The 17,685-nt window shown below is 43.4% G+C and overlaps 1 protein-coding gene across 8 annotated transcripts in view; it reads right to left on the reverse strand.

Annotated features, from left to right (window-relative positions):
• Positions 1 to 14,526, reverse strand: part of L3MBTL3 (L3MBTL histone methyl-lysine binding protein 3) — a 111,842-nt gene extending 97,316 nt beyond the window's left edge. For 2 of the 8 annotated variants that reach the window (XM_048225982.1, XM_026504788.3), the window contains exons 1-2: positions 14,434 to 14,526; positions 10,854 to 10,934 (exon numbers count right to left, since the gene is read on the reverse strand). The gene's annotated coding sequence lies outside the window, so the exon portion shown is untranslated. Of the gene's footprint in view, positions 1 to 10,853; positions 10,935 to 12,454; positions 12,743 to 13,375; positions 13,579 to 13,632; positions 13,750 to 14,433 lie in introns of those variants that run through there. The other 6 variants (XM_048225979.1, XM_048225981.2, XM_048225978.2 and 3 more) reach the window with 6 other exon arrangements.
• Positions 14,527 to 17,685: the final 3,159 nt, after the last annotated feature.

Raw genomic sequence — 17,685 nt, forward strand, 5'->3', positions numbered from 1 at the left:
CTAGGAGTTGGGAGTAGTTATAAAATGGGGATGAACATCACCTCAAAAGCAGAATCGGATTAAAATTCTGTCACTCAGATGACGGAACTGAGATATCAGCACCTGGTTTTAATCAGTTTGGGTTAAAAGGACCACCTATCTTTTGTAAAGAGTCAGGAATGCTAACCCTAAAATCATCATCACAAACCAAACAAAAATGCCAGCTATGCAGAAGATAGACAGCAAGGAGACACAGAGCAGCATGTATCACTGGGGAAAGCCAATCTCCACCTTGCGAATCCAATGCCTTGTTGCTATGCTGCCCACTTTAATACCATCAACTGAAGCTTTTCTGTTTACTTTGTAGAAATCCTCAGTCGCTAACCGAATGCGCTCTCTGGCACACTGTGACCTACAAAAAGTCCTAATGTCGTTATTCAGTAACATCACCTAAAAAGCCTCTCTTCACTGCTAACCACCTTCTTAATGTGGCTTATAAAACTGCTCGGAGCCTCCCTATCCCCAGCCACCCTGCTCCTGGTCATCCTGTCACAGGCACAAATTAAATATTTCATGGATCATCCTCAAAACCTGCCCCGAGCTCACCAGTTCCCCCTTCTGTCCCTCGCCCTTTCCTCAACCACTTCCCTCCCTTCCTCCTCTTCATTTCATTTTGCAAAATCTGACAACTGCCTATTCAGTAACCTCAGACCAGTTACTCTCTGGAAGTCTCAATTCCCCACCTACAAGGTGTGGCTGTGGCATATGGAACCTTTCTTCATTGGGCAATGGTGACGATTCCATGAGGTAATCAGATGAAACCTTCGCCTAGTGCCTATCACATAGCAAGCAGTCAACAAAACATTAGCTTTTTATTATAATTATCTGGTTTAACAATTATTCGAGTTCACAAAAGCTGCTCAAGTAACCTTAAAAAAATTAGACAGTGACTTGTTTCTCTCATTTAATTGTATTTCTGTATTATCTCTTATGGCAGGCCACCTGTTCAAAATCTAAATACCACAAGACTCAAGATCACTCCATAAAAGCAGGTATTTTATTGCTAATAGTATGTCATATTTACATAGCTCCAGAAAATACTACTAGTTCTTTTTTATACCTCTTAATCCTCTTCACCTATTCTGCTCTTGCTCCCTCTCTCCTCCCCTTTGGCAATTAGCAGTTTGTTCTCTATACTTGAGAGTCTGTTTTTTTATTTGTTCATTTGGTTTGTTTTTTAGATTCCACATACAAGTGAAATCATGTGGTTTCTGTCTTTCACTATCTGACTTGTTTCACTTAGCCTAATACCCTCTAGGTCCATCCATGTTGTTGCTGATGGCAAGATCTCATTCTTTCTTATGGCTGAGTAATATTCCATTGCGTGTGTGTGTGTGTGTGTGTGTGTGTGTGTGTGTGTCACATCTTTATCCATTCATCTATGGGTAGACACTTGGGCTGTTTCCATAGTTTGGCTATTATAAGTAATGCCACAATAAACACAGGGGTGCACACATCTTTTCAAATTAATATATTTTTTTCTTTAAGTAAATACCTGGTAGTGGAATTACTGGATCATACAGCATTTCTATTTTTTAATTTTTTTGAGGAACTGCCATACTATTTTCCATGGTGGCAGCACCAAATTGCATTCCCGCCAACAGCGCACAAGGGTTGCCTTTACTCTATGTGCTCTCCAACACTTGTGATTTCTTGTCTTTTTTATACTACCCATTCTGACTGGTATGCGCTGCTATCTCACCATGGTTTTGATTTGCATTTCCTGGATGGTTAGTGATGTCAAGCATCTTTCATTTGTCTGTTGGCCATGTGCAGATCTGCTTTGGAAAAATGTCTATTCAAGTCTTCTGCCCATCTTTTAATTGGATTTTTTTTTTTTTTTTTTTTGGTGTTGTGTTGTCTAAGTTCTTTATATACTTTGGATATTAACCCCTTTTTGGATATATCATTTGTAAATATCTCCTCCTGTTCAGTAGGATGTCTTTCTGTTTTGTTAATGGTTTCCTTTTCTGTGTAAAAGCTTTTTATCTGGTGTAGTCCCAACAGTTTACTTTTGCTTTTGTTTCCCTTGACCATTACCTTTCTTGATAGGACAATACCTCCAAAGTGATGGAGAAGGATTTGCCGCCCCGGGAGGGAGAGGGGCCCGAAGGCCAGGCTCTCTCTGCCTCCATGCTGGTCTGACTACACACTGCAGGCCAGGCTAAGGCTCTGAAACGAAACTAGATGAAAGGCCAGGGCAACATTTCCCAGTCTGTTCCGGAAAACACAACCTTCAGGAGACCATTGATTCGTGGCCTGGGAGACAAAGTTTTTTTGTTGAAAGAGACGTGGAATACCCTGGGGGTCCTTCAGGATACGCACAGCGCACATCGGCAGCAGGGCGGCGACCTGTGAAGTGCTGGCCAAGCCAAGGCTTCCCACGGTCACCTAGCCTTGTGACTCTATTATCACAGAGCATCGAATTCCTTGGAGCTCACCAACCCCCCAGCCCCCACCCCCAGCCTTTGGGAAAATGCTGAGCTACGGAAAATAAATTCAGGAAATGACATGAAAGTGGGTAGCATTTTACAGGAATAAAATGTATTCACCTTCACGTCAGATTCAACTACAAATGCTACCTTCAGACCTAGTTCCCAGCCTGCATTCCGGTGTTGAGATTCATGGTATCTAAGACTGGAGAATGCCCTCCGGACCCGTAGCCCTTGAAGTCCAGGCTGGAGAGAGTGATCCTGAGAAAGATACGGCCTCTGACTCCTCAGGCCTGTCTACGGTATTCTGCCTGACTCTCTGATGGCCTGCACGACCTCAGAGAGGTACACAGCCTGTAAGGGGAGAACTCACACCCTCACAAACACAAGGCTCCAAAGGGGTGACCGGCCAGAGGCAGAAAGCCTAATATACATGAAGGGGGTACAGACATACCGGAGCAGAGGGGTCTCCTCCACGCGTTGTCATTTTAAAGGATCTCACTAACAGCAGCCTATTTGACCCTCACGACGACCTCTTCAGACTGATTATATTTTACAGGCAAGAAAATTGAGGTCATCCAGCCAAGAAACAAACTTTCATCTCCCAAGACAGTGGCCCTCAGACTATACCACAGGGCCCAGCATGTTGTATTTTCGCCAACACAGAAGCCAATCTAGTGTGATGGTGACAGGCACAGGCTCCGGGGCTAGAGCACCTGGGTTTGGGTCCGAGCCTCGTAATTTCCAAACTGCTGCATAATCCTGGGCAGGGTACCTAACCTCTCTTGAGCCTTAGGCTCCTTCATCAATAAAATGGAATGGGAATATCTACTTTACAGAGCTGTAAAAAACTTGTTTTTCAAATGACGCATGCTAAGAGTGTTTTGCACATGGTAGACCCGCCGTACATGGAGCTGCAGCTATTTCGAAGAAAACAAATCAAACTGCTCTCCAGTGTCCACATTCCCTGCAGGCGCCAGTTTGCCCACTATCTGAAGCACACCAGGGCAGGCGAGTGATAACTGCAAAGGCCAAGACCTCTGAGCCACAAAGCCCTAAAGGATGCCCCAGGAGTCTAGAGCTGAAGGTAAAGAAAAATGGGAGGTTAAGAACACTGGTAAGACTCTGGATTTCATGGACATGTAAAATTTCAAAATGAATTTGGGGAAGTGATATAAGGTCGATAAGGATTCGTTCTGCCACACTCTTATAAAGAACAGAACGTTATCACAATCAAAAAAAGTCAGAAGGACATCATCTCTGAATGATTACCCAAGAGTAGACCATGGGCAACCTGATGGAGATTTTTGCTGAGGAGGTATAAAAGCTTCCTCCCATACCCACTGTGGTTCCAGGTCCTGCAAAAGACCGGGAGGAGAAATGAAAGCTATGGATCCTTCCCAAAGGAGACCAGAATGAGTCCTTCTCTTTACAAGTACTGGAGTATGTGTCTGCGATACACCAGAAGAGGGACTAGGAAGAGACAGTCTGTACCCCCATCACACTACTTCTGACATTGTATCATGGTCATCTACTTAGATGAGGCTTTGGAGGAAAGGGACCTTGATTTATTCATTTCCTTATCCCTTATGAATACCCATTGTAGGTATCCATACACTTCATCAAATGAATGGATAAAAAGAGAAGGGGAAAAATGCAACAGACTAGTTGCGGGGAGAGGGGGAAATCAGAAAAAAAAAGATCAGATTCATTTGTCCATCGATCTCATATTCTTCAGTGAAATTCTAACTCACAGCTAGAATGCTAAGTATTTACTTGCCTTGTTGGCAGAAGCATAACATTACTGCTCCAAGAAACTCTCCTTATTTAAGTGTCAGTGGAGGACACATCAAAAGAAGTTAAATTCAAACCTCTTAAACTGGCTTATTCAATAAGGATAAGAGAGAAATCTAAACTCACACTTGAAGCATCTCTCAACAAACACATATTGCTACAAAGAAAAATTTTCCTTTCAAATCAAGCATGACAGATACGAGCTTTGATAGTCTACTCACCCGTCTGATAAGAACTCTGAATCGCACACATACTGGAATTGAGATCCCGTTGTGGAGAGATGTAAAATTTTGCCCACAGGGCCCAAGTTCATAGATTTTAGGCAGGCAAAACTCAAGATCATTTCAATATAAGAAATGAAATCTCAGTACCATCAAGAACAAATTCTTCAGAATTTGGGTTTTCTATCCACATCTATCCTTATACAGTAGATGCCTCAGTGGCAACTAACCGATGCTTCCTTTAAATACGAAATCGGTTATAGGATGGTGCCTTCTTATTGATATTTTCTCAAAACCTGTATGTCCTGGTCATATTTTAATGAGAATGATCCTATTAATGCAGCCACGGTTTATCTGATTTGCTACCTTTTCTGCCATGGAGATTATACACAAAGGGGTAGCCACCGAAAGCAACCTTCACAAAATCTCAACTTCCTGCCTTCCCGCTTGTTACTGTAAGAAGGATGAATTATTTGAGATTCTGTGGCCTAACCTACTTACTTCCTCTAAAGGAGGAACAGAAAATGAAAAATGCCTTTCAAGAAAAAAAAATGTACATAGAAAACGAAATCACAAACTGACATTAACAGGCCTATGGCATATTTAATATGCTCTCATCAAATGCTTTTATTGGAAGTTCATTTTCAGTGTACAGAGTATAAGATATCTCAATTTGAAACAAAAATATCCTGACAAGTGCTATCATATCATCAACATTACTACACTAATAGAGTCATAATAGAAATTTTACACCCATTAAAGGGACACAAAGGGCATAAAAAGAACAAGAACCTGTCTGACACAGATACGTCCATGCTTATGCAAAATACGCATGAACTCAAAAAAGAAAAACTAAAAGTAGTATCTTGTTCTTTTCTCTTATTTCATTTCATAATTTTTAAAAGCTAAAAGTAGTATCTTCTTTCTTACTCTACTTTGTATTTTTATAGAACATAGAGCTAAAATTAAGAAATTTACACTTGATTTCTCTTTTGTATCTAATAAAGTAGATGTGACCAGATTTTATTTCTCCCACACAAGTCAAGTCTATAGGTTTTATCCTGATAATCATTTGTAGCTAAACTCCTTATCAACAGATTGAACAGCTAGGCCTCAAATCCACCAAATAAGAACACAAAGCAATAGGGTGAATTATTTAGACCACTTAACAATCTAACCACATTGATCTCCTAGGAATTTCAATTCATAGTTCAGGATTTAGTCAGTGTAACAGACGAGGGGAAAATAATCAAATGATTTTGGTCCCTGAACAATCCTACTCAAAATGTTCTACTTCTGAAATAGTTTAATGTTACAAAATTACACATAACATAAAGCTACGGTCCAATCTTAAAACAGCCCTGCGTGTGGTAAGTGCTCAAAAAAGTTTATAGGGTGATAGAGCTTCATTAAAGGAGAAACAGTCTATCACCCTATGATCAATGCATGCAGTGGTATCCTTCTAAGTCAGACCAAAGCTCTGCTTGATGGACCGTAACTCATATACCAAAGACACTGCCTGACTCCCACTGCAACACAGAACCACCCAATGAATAAACAGACTCTTCACTTCATCTGGCAAGCGTGAGCATACTCTCCTGGTTAAAGAGTAGAACAGTCACCATAGTGCTGTTGTTGAATGTATGATTAGTCATATTTCCTGTTTTCTTTTTTTTTTAATTTTGATTCCAGCACTCTACACTCAGCCCTGCCCCCAGCTTCTCCCCACCAATATCTCTATGTCTCAATTTAATTCTTTCCTTTTATAATCCTGCCTTCTGAGCAAATGCCATCATCTTTTGTGTTCACTTTAATAAATTTAGGTCCCATCTTTTCTATTGACTGATCTACATTTTTTGAGAACTAACCTTACTGCCTCATCTAGTCTCTTCCTACAAAGAACAAGTGAAACCTCTTTACAAATAAGCCCAGTAATTCTCATACCTAATCTGAGTTATGTTTTCTTAACAGTTTGTGATCATTTCAAGGCCATGAGCCAGACCAAGGTGTTCTTTTCAGTATATTTCAGTAATTGGTTTTTTCCCAATTCTCAGTTTAAAAAAGAAAAAAAAAGGGAAAGGAAAATGAAGAGAGAGAGTTTTCTTCCCATTGTCTTTTTTGATACCTGTTTGCTATTGCTTATCTTAATAAACAAAAGTATAAGACCAAATACATTAATCTGGAAATGTGTTTTCTTAAAAATAGTCTAAGAATTACTTTTTTGAAACTTGGAAACCTAAAGACATAACAAGACAATCATAAGCCAGTAGCAATTTCCCTGATCCTACCCCTTTCAAACTGCATGATAGGAACTTAGACAAGTTACTAAGTATCTCTGAGCACCAGTTTGCTCTAAAAGTGAAATAATAATACCAACTACTCAAGGTTAGGGAAAGTATTAGAGATAATACTCAGTGCTACACTAGCACCTGGGCAGACAGAAGGCACTAAGTAAGTATTGGATACATAAACGAATGAATGAATGAATGAAAAAATGTAAAGTGCCTAGCTCGATGCCTGACATTCAGAAGGCACTCAATATACAATTATACTTAATGTATCAACACTTGGCAGTATTTTGCAGACGGTGCCCCACCTCCCAGGTCCTTACCTTAGCAATATGCTTAAGGCCACATCCAGTGGTACCAGGACAGTACTCCCTGCGTTCATCTCTTCCTTTCCAGAGCATAAGCACCGAACTGTGGCTTTGTTTTATTAATCACCACTGTACTGTACGTGGTGTGGGTTATTTCCTCAACTAGAATTATGAACATATGGAGGCCAAGGTCTGCGGCTTTCTTTGTAGCCCTAACCCATTCATGCATTCATTCAACCCTGTTCTAAGTGAAGATTATGGGAAGCACTCCCCAACTGAGACTTCCAAAAAATAGCTGCTCAATAAATATCTGTTGACTGACACAAAACACTGGCTTACAGGAAGAATAATAATAAAGGAAGCATTTTACTCTTACGTATAATACACATATAATTCCTCCAATCACTGTCCAAGTAACCCATGCTGGGTCCACTTCTAAGGAAGTTCTCTCATCCGACATCACCCAACTTCACTCAAGGTCCTCTCAAAAGTCCTTGTTCTTTCCCCCAAACCACCCTGTCTCATCAGTGGGGAAATTTCTTAAATGTCTTTCTCAATTTGACTTCATAAATCAAACTCAGTTACATTGCAAGGGTACCCTTTTCCTGGTGTTTTGCTTTCATCCACTTGCTACATAGCTGTTGCTATAATCAGTACAAACTAGTTCATAATGTACTATTGTTTACTCATATCCTCATGCGTCAGTAAAATAATTTAACTTACTAAAGAGACAACCTGAGAATATTCTCATTGGATAATGAGGTCCTTTACAAAATATATTTTCTATGGATGGCCTGAATTTCAAGATGTCATATACACATGCACATACATATGAAGGTATAAACAGTTCTCTTTAAGTACAGTGTTGCCCAAATACCTTTAAATACAGTGTCCCCCAAATTCTTGTGAGGAATGAGTCCCTCAATGGGAGCAGGTAGAGAAATCCACACCAGAAAAGTTATCTTTGTGAACAGACTAGTCAAAGAAGAAAAGAACTGCCCAAACCCATCGCCCTCACCGAATATACAATTCAGAAATTCCATGATCGTGGGTAAAGAGCATCTTATTAATTTCTGAAGACTAAGCATCCCGAAAGGGATGGAATATTGTGCCATGTATATACGATTATATGGCATCATTCTGCTCAGTCAACCCAGGAATCTGTGTCCTGCCTCACTGGTTCCCAAGAGTGCTGGGTCCCTTGTTCTTTCCTACTGGTACCAAGTACAGCTGCTATATTCTTCTTAACAGAGCTCAGAGTTGTGTCCACTCCTGGGGTTAGGGTCTAGAGAACTCAAAGGCAAAGACCTAGTCTTTTGGTGTTCAGCACTATAAGAGCTCAATAAAAACTAGTTAACTAGTAGAAACACTGCAAGAGGGATCACCAGGTTACCCATCCTCCGACCCCAAGGGTAGCCTTGTCCCATACCACATAAAGTAACTTCTCTTATAAATTTCCTATCTTAACTATATCTGCCACAAAAAGCCTTGGTTGGAATAGATTTCTTGGAAATAAACTACCAAACAAACCAGGGGAAACTATTCAAGAAGCAACCCTCAATTACTCAAGGACTAATTTAACAGGACACATATTTCTTCTTCCCTCCACTACTGGGTTTTTGAATTCTTAGAACATTGATTGGATAATCTACAAAAGAAGAGAGATGAACTAAAACTAAAACTTGTCAGGATTTGTCAAGTTCAGTATCAGCACATTGAGAATGGTAACAGACAGTACTTGTGATTTTTTTCTATCTAGATAATAGGCAGTTGGTTATAATTAGAATAAAGTTAGCAAAGGGGTCTAGAAAACATAAGTGGGGGGCGGGGGGAAGCCCTGCATGGACCTTTCCCTAAATCCACAGTCATTTGCAGGACCCATTTTCTGACCCCTAGAGTATAAATCTTACTACCCCAGTTACCTATTTTCTCATGCTCATTTCCCAGCAGACTCACACAACTAAAATATTAATTACAGCACACGAATTCCCCTCTCACCAACCCTTCTACTTTCACTACCCTCCCATTTCCACAATTAGGCATCACTTTAAATTTGATTTATTTCACTTACTCCTACCTATTAAATGACTAGATTGGGATAAATAAATTTCAGTTTCTATTCAGCATCATGTTAAAACATGGTCCCTTCCTGCAATGAGCCAATGCTATTAAAGATAAACTACTTTTTTTTCTAAAGGAAGAAATATCCCCTAGAAGTATCATGACAAGTCCACATAATATATATACCAGAAACCAATGTCATAATTTTAGCCAGGATTTAAAACACTCTGTTCTGCCCTTTACAACCTACTTCCTGCCCTTCACAAAACCTGACTAAGGTAAAATGGTAATATGACTACCAAACATTTGAATAAGTCTTTATAGTTCTCAAAACCTTATTTTATTTTATCCTTTCAACAAAGGAAGTGAGGCAAGCACTGTTGCCCCCATTTTCCAGATGGAGAAATCTAGGCTGAAAGAGGAAAAGTGACTGATACAATGTGATACATTTAGAGGCCAAACTGTCTTCTGATCCCCACTCTAGGACTCTATCCACAGCCACAGTGATTCCCCAAGCGAAAAAAAATAGTCGCTGCCTTCCACTCAGCATGTCTAAACATGAAACTCAGCATCCTAGGAAACACGTTCTATCTGCTTGCACCCCACTTCTGTCTGCATGACCTTCTTGCAGCCATTCTCACCCCACTGTCTTTGTTGCATCCTCCACCTGGACCCCATCTATTCACTTTGCTAATTACACCATTCAAGACCATCCACAAGCAGAAAATGACAACGAACTCCTGTTAACAATCATTTTTACATCAGTAATTATTCAGTGTTGACATCTAGGTCATACCTATCCTGGTTCTAAGAGAGCCCAATGAGGATTATTAGTCCTACTCATAAAAGGTAGAACTAATTGATTTTATTTGTTTTTGCTGAACAAGAATTAGCAATTCCTTTAATACTTAAGACGGACCAAATGAAAAGAAGCAAAAAAGGAGAGGAAAAAAATTAAGGGGGGAGGGGCGTGGAGGTATAAATAGAAAGCACTAGAGTAGTACAAATATACTTTGATGTTTTACCTACAGAGGGCTGCCCTCTTTGCCTGAGAACAACCTTTGTCCTTAAAATAGGCCCTGAATTACTAGAGATAAACCAGCAAGCACCCTCCAAAATTACCAAAGGGATCTTACTAGACAACAGCTATATTCTCTGTGTAGATATGCTCAAAAGTTGACAAATCTATGCTAACATGCTGGAAAATCACTACAGCCCTTTGACATGAGATTTGGCACAAGTGGTCCCACACTGGATTTAAGCCACAAAAGTTAAATCACTTAAATGCCCCAAAGCTCTTGTTGTAAATTTCACCTACAAAATTTTAACAAATTCCAGAATCTTCCATATCACTGTATTACAACAGTTACATTAACTTACAAGTGCTTTGTTCTAGTTTTCCCATTTTTTTCAATTCCAAAGAATAAAACTATTTACTTTCAGTAGAAAACAGGTACAACTGAAACACAAATTAAGAATCTAGTAAAAGAGCCAGTCAAAAAATTATCCAGGACAATCTCCAAACTTTTCCTAATGTTTTACTTGAGCCTCAATCACACTTCACCTCAAGACTTTCATGCATTGAAAGCAGCCCCTACAAAATGATGCTTTTCTGCCAACCCCGTCCCACATTCTCCTTCCTGATCCCAAAGTGCAGCTTTTAACATTTGCAAAAATACCAAGCAATTTGTTTCAACAAGCAAATCTTACCTAATGGCAGTGAAGATATAACTCTCCAGTGGTCTTGTAGGATTGCTGTCCACCTCCAAGACTTCCCCTAAAGGTCCAGCACTAATTGAAAGAGAGGAAAAATAAAATCAATGCATTGTCATAAAAAAGAAGCCTTCAAGTCCACAATAAATATGTTTAAAGTTTGAATCATTGACTTACTGCATAATTTTACACAATACCAGTCAGTATATTAAAAATAAAATAAACTAGTTCTGGATAAGATGAAATGGATTTTATCATTCCTACCATTCCCTTATCCTAAATTCCTAAATTAAAGAGTCCCCCTTTGTATGACCAGCAGGTGAAAAGTTACAGGGATCATTTGATTCAATTTTAATTTTTCTCAGTGCTTTTGGCTTTAATATTAAAGTTACTTTGCAGAACACACACTGGCCAATGAATAGGTATTATGTAAGCAGTTTTTTCCCATGTATGTAAATGTTTAAATCACAACTTGAAGTATTCAGAAATAATGTCTTAACCAGTGAAACAAAATTATACTCTTAGGACTAAAAGGGACCACTTATTTTATGACTATATATAACTGCACAGTTAAGAAACTAAATACCAGCCTTTTATTTATTAGAGAATAAAATGATCAGCTTATATAAAAGACACATTTCAACCAAAGGTCTTTTTCTTTTTCGAATTTTTAAACACTTTGTATTTTTATTAACATTCAAAATGAAACGACCTGCTGTGACTCCTGACTGATTAAAGATAAAGACAATGATAAATACAAAGACAAACTGTTTCTAACCCAGTAAGGGACCCATCTCAAATCCCCGACTAAAAGCAAAGTGTCTTTCCCATACAAATGAAGAGGGATCGAAGCTACAGGCTCTGGGTCGTCAGAACTTATCTGCTCTCCAATTTACTAAACCTTCTATTTCTGATCGGCATCCATTCACACAACATCTGGCTGCTCGCTCAGGTCGTCTAATTACTTCCACGTCTGAACAGACTACGTAGCTACAAGCAAAGGCCAAACTTTGCTCTCGGCCTTCCGAACTTAAAGATGCGTTTAACCACTAGAGGTCTCCCCTTGGCCAGTTTTGCATGTTCGCTATTTTGCTGCACTTGAAACTTTCCGGAGAAATGCTCTACTCGAGTCAGTGTTTTTCTAAAAACTTGCGCAAAAATCCACGCGACCGAACTAGCCAGTACAGAGACTCTCGGGCTCCCCAAACCAATAAAGATATCACAAACAACGCTCTAGGAAAATCAAAATTAAAATTCGACGCACTCGCCTAGCCGTCGTCCGCCCCCCCCGCCCAAAATCTTATTTCTCATCTCAGTTTCCCTTAACGTAAACTTAGAACAATTAAAAAATCTATTTTTGTTTCTGTAGACTTTGAATGATTTCTAATGCATTTTTCTGGCGGTGGACCCGAGGTGGGAAAGGAGCGGGCCAAGGGATGCAGGGAGGGGGAAGGGCCGTGCTCACAGCGCCCGAGGAAGTTGCATAAGGAAAGAGACTCCGTTTTTTGGGTCCCCTCAAAAAATCGGCGGGGAGGGGGAGGAAAAGGAAGCGGGGTGGGGGGGAAGGCGGGGAGGAGGGAAACTGAAGCGACGTTTACCTTCGGCTCCCCGTGGAAGGGGGGGTAAGGGCTACAGTCTTCGCGACCCCGCAGGGCGGCTCGTTCCCCCCAACTCTCTCCGTGCGCAGACGGACAAACAGATACCCCCACCCCTCCGCGCAGAAGGCGGGGAAGAAACCGCCTGCTTTTAAACTTTCTCTCACGGTCGCACTGTGGGCCATGCTTTGACCAGAAAGGGGGGGGGGGGAGGAGGTAATCAAAAGGCCTTTTTCTTTAAAGGTAATTAAAGTTTTACCACCAGCACAAAAGTTGCGTCCTCCCCCCGCCCGTGCCACCGTGCCCCCCCACTGCCTCCAGGGCTCACAAGTTTTTCTCCCTCTCCCCCCACCCCCCACCAGCTCGCGGGGCGCGCGGCGGATGCCTCGGCTCCTGCGCTTCCCGATCCCCACCCCCGCCGGCCTCTACTTCCCCCCGCCCGGCCGCCGCGGCGCGAGGACGGCCCGCCGGGCCCAGGACGCGAGTGTGCAAAACCCATTATTCCGGAATGGCACACGCACGCGGCGCGAGGCGGGCGGCGGCCCGACCCGGACCCCTCTCTGCCTCCCCAATATAAGGGCGGCGTAAACAAGTTGCAGGAAAAGCAGCCCCGTGCCTCCCCCCGCCCGCCCGCCCCGGCGCGGCCGCCGCCGCCCGCCGCCGCCGCCGCCTCCCGACACACGCCCGCGCCCGCACCCTGGCCGGCGCGGCTCGGCACGGAGCGGGGCGAACGCCGCGACGGCGCGGGCTCCCGGCCCGGCCCGCGGCCCGCGCCCTCCCCCGCGCGGACGGCCGCGGCGGGCCCGCGCCGCCTTGCTTCCCGAAGCACTTTCCTGCCTCGGGCAGAAATAAACCGGAGGGTTTATTTTTGTGCAACTTTCCCAAAATGGCGGAAATTGGAGCTGATCTATATGAAATTCTCACACAGTCGGTCGGGAAGGGGGAGGCGGCGAGGAAGAAAACGCAAACTCTCGGCCGCCGAGCCCTGCCGCGGGTCCGCGAGTGTGTGCGTGCGTGTGAGTGTGCGTGTGCGCGGTGGGAGTCGGGGAGGCCTTTCCGCCGCGCACACACACAGCACACGCCGGGGAGACGCGCCTGCACATTCAACCAGTCCATTCTCCGCAGCCCGAGCGGGGAGAAAGTGGCCCGGCCTCTTTTCCCACTGCCTCGGTCTCCCGTACTTGTACTTCTCGCGCTCGCTCGCTCACTCGCTCGCTCTCCGGTGCGCGCCCGGCACAAAGGCCACACGGGCGGAGGGGGCCGCAGGGGCGGCGCGCGGGGCTCGCGCCTCCCGCCGCACCGATCCGCCGCCCCGGCCGCCCCCGCGCCCCCCGCCGGCGCCCCCCGCCTCGGCGGCCGCGCTCGCCGCCCGGGCTGCAGCTCCGCGGCGCCCACTCGGGCACGCACCCCGGCGGAGCCCGGCGCCGCCGCGCTCCCCCACCCCGCGCCCGGTGTCATGAAAGCGACCAAAGTGACAAGCTCGGGGGGCGCGGGGGAGGGGGCCCACACGCATCCCGCCGCCTGCGCGCCGGCGAGAGCCCGACGCGGCCGCCTCGCCCCGGCTCCCTTCAGCACGGCCCCCCACACCCTTCCCCGTGTGCGCGCAAAGAAAAAAATACAAGTCTCTCCTCCCCCCATTTTTTCCTTTCTCTTTTCTCTCTCTTTTGTTCCTCTTTCACACTCGCACTCACTACTTCAGAGTGAGATGCCCAGAGACTCCCCCTCCAGCCGTTTCCGAGTCACTTGCCCACTTTTTTCCCCGGGATTAAGTTTTCTCCTCTTTCCCAGAGGCGCAGAGAAGTGGGGGAGAAACCCCTTCTGTCCTTTCCCCTCCCCTGATCTGTTTCACAAGACGAGGGTGCGCTTCCTTCTCTCTATAGGTCTCTTAACTTTCATCCTCACCCAGAAAAATAAATGAATGGCTTTTGCACGGACAAATCTTCTGATTAATTAGAGATTAGATCCGATCAACCGCTTCTTACCCCCAAATTTTCTCTTTTTTTTTCTCCGTCTCACGAGTAGTCCTGACAAATGGTCCAGGGCTGCGGGCGCAGTGCGCATGTGCGCGTAGAGTCAGGGCTGGGGAGAGGGGAAACTGCGCTGGTGCTGGTGCCGCCGCCGCCGCCGCCGCCGCCGCCGCCGCTGCCGGGGAGGCTCGCTCTGGCTTCCCTGTTACTGCTGCTGCGCCTTCGCCGCTGGAAAGCAGCAATAAAGCCGGTTGGCAAATGCAGCTGCCCGCAGATACTGTTTCAGGTGCATCTTTTCAATATCCTTGTCACCGGCTCAGAGCTGGTTCAAGAACAGTCAAAACAAATATGAAAGACTGCTCAGGTTATAGATTTCTTTGTCTATTTTTCACTTTACTTTTTTTTTTAAGGCAATTCTCAGAGCAGCTAATCCAGCATGTACTGTAAATGTATTCATTCAGCCATTAAAGAGTGGGCCTTGGTCTGATACAAACACTACCCAAAGGCTCGATGCATGCTACAGGTCATGAAAAATAAGAAAGTTTTAAGCTTCTACGCAGTAGAACCCCCCCCCCCTTTGGGGACTGGAAGAATGCACGGTAAAGTGCGCGTGTAAAACTTGCGTGTTCTTTTGGTTCCTCAAGTGTTGGTCTTTATTGACAGCTTCGACGTGTTAGGCCTCTGTTGTGAAATACGTTTGGATTCGTTCAACTTAGAAATCAGTGTTCCTGGACCCGGACAATCGGCACATCCAGGACTACCCTCTTCGTGTAACCAGTTAAGATGGCTGAGCCGTCCTAAATAGCAAAACCTGTCTTTGTTAAGGCGTCAAAACTAGATCAAGAGAGAGAGTATTGTATTTCAGTATTGACAGCCTTCCACTTATTGACTGCAGGCCTCCTTTTGGGCAGCTCACTTCTACTAGATACATGTATTACAAAATAATTTCTGTAATTGAAGTTGTGATAAACATTGTAATGTCAATGACAGTTTACAGTTGGAGGGAAAAAAGGAGTAGCACGTGTGATTTCCAGAATAGCAGAAGCAAGTCTTATATTTTGTAGGGGTGGGAAAGTAAGGGAAAGTCTCTGGCTCTCAGAGTGGACTATTTATTTTGCATCTCCTAAAAGGTGAAGGAGGCCTTTTTTTTTCCAAAATTGCTGCCCGAGGCCTAGAATTTAAATACATCACAGATGGATATACTGTATTAAAAATCCCTTCTTCAAAATGTAAGTAATATTATTTCTTGATTGATTTTTTTTTTTTTTTTTTTTTTTTTACTTAAGGAATGTTCCTTGAACCAGTTTCAGAAAATAAACTGTTAATTTCTTCCTTTAGGAGCATGAAATTACCCTAGAGAATCTGACCACCTCACAATTTCTTCTATTGGTATAGTGACCAAATTCTCCAAACCAAAAATCAGGACATGTGGCTTGCCATGTACTCAAGAACAAAGGAACGAACCCATGAAGCTGAAATGAGCTTATAAAATATGCTCACACATTGGGCAGCCATTGGTTTAGGGGTGCGAAGTGGAGCAGGCTGGGTTAGTGAGAGCTATAGATAATCTCAGACCGCCAGTTAACTATTGATTTCACCCACTACATCCAACCCTTTTCAGAGTGGCTCCCAAACAGCCTAATTGATCTGAATTTCAGCTCCTCTCCTTTTCCCCTTAGCCCTTGAATAATAAGCAGTGAAATGGCCAAAGGCAGATTATAGGAGGAGCAGAAAAGAAAGGCCATGAACTACGGGCAAAACTAAGACCAAATCACCAAAAAAAACCCCTTAAATTTTAGATTTTTCTTTCTAAAAATCCATTTTAGATTTACTCTCTCTAGGTAACTTCTGCATGGTATTTCTGTTTCACATATATTTTCAGAGATGTTGGTTCAAAGTCTGTAAACTTATATGAATGGCCTACTTGTGCTGAGCACTCTGCAAGGTGCTAAGGAATTACAGCAGACACAAACTAGGCCACAAGGAATTCAGTCTGGCAAGAGAGAGGCCGGCGAACTGGGCATTGCATGACAGTGTGGTGTGTCATAGTAGGGTATGCAGAGCAAGGACGGTGGAGAAACACCTATGGCAATGAGGGCGGGTTTTCCTGAAAAAGTCATAGCTAAGCTGATTCTTGAAGGACAACCATCCCTGGTGTGCTGTTCCACTTTTCCTCTGGGAAAAATGATCCAATCAGAAGAAGTCTGAGGGTTTGGAGAGCAAGGCTTGCCTGGGACCTGTGCACTTACTGAGGTCCACTAACAAAAATAAAGATGAGTTGAGGCTCTCTGGAATACATTGCCTTTCTCCTCCAGAGATTTCATCTCAGTTGTTCCCAAGATGTGGTTCAGGGTAGGAGATATTTTGAAGGTACTCACATGTAAAAGTAAGACCGCTGCCGCATTTTTCTACAGAGAACCTGTCAGTGCCACCACTTGAGACAAAGGCAGAATGCAGCTTTAGAATCTAGATAATACTGTGGTATTCTTCAGGTAAACTGCTACTATTTACAGGACCTCTCTCCATCTGGTCCCTAAATGGTAATATCCTAGTAGAAGCTTCTTTGCTGTGCCTTCACCCTTCCACCATTTAGTCACTGCTTAATAATTCATCATGAATCCCTTCTTCCCAGCCTCACTTAATCTCATCACTCTCCACCACTCCCGGCTTCCCATCCCACCCTGCTCTACCCCCTGACTTCTACATACCAAATCCATCCTTCAGATGAGATTTCAATTTCCTTGACACCTCAAATGAAAGTATTAGCGCATTCCTTTGTTATTCTGTGTATTGATTTACTTAAGCCCAAACTTCTTCCCCCAAAATGACTTCAGATTACTCCATTCCTAAATATTCTGAAGCTAAAATTATTTTACACGGAAAATATTTTAAAGAAATCACAACGTTCGTTCTTCAGAGACTTTTGGAGGCTTCCTGTCACCTCCCAGTGTAGGTCATTGAAAACCTCTCTCACTGGACTCTTAACCATAGGAAAGGAACTGAGGGTTGCTAGAGGGGTGGGGGTGGGGGGTTGGGGGATTGGGTGACGGGCATTAAAGGGGGGCATTTGTTGTGATGAGCACTGGGTGTTGTATGCAACTGATGAATCATTAATTCAACCCCTGAAACTAATGATACACTATATGTTAACTAAATTGAATTTAAATAAAACGTTTTAAAAAGTAAGAATAAATAAAACCTCTCTCACTCTACTCCATTCTCTTACCTCTACTCTGTGTGAACTTCAATTTAGAAACCTAAACTCCC

Source organism: Ursus arctos, unplaced genomic scaffold, assembly GCF_023065955.2.
Source record: "Ursus arctos isolate Adak ecotype North America unplaced genomic scaffold, UrsArc2.0 scaffold_13, whole genome shotgun sequence".
NCBI lineage: Eukaryota > Metazoa > Chordata > Mammalia > Carnivora > Ursidae > Ursus > Ursus arctos.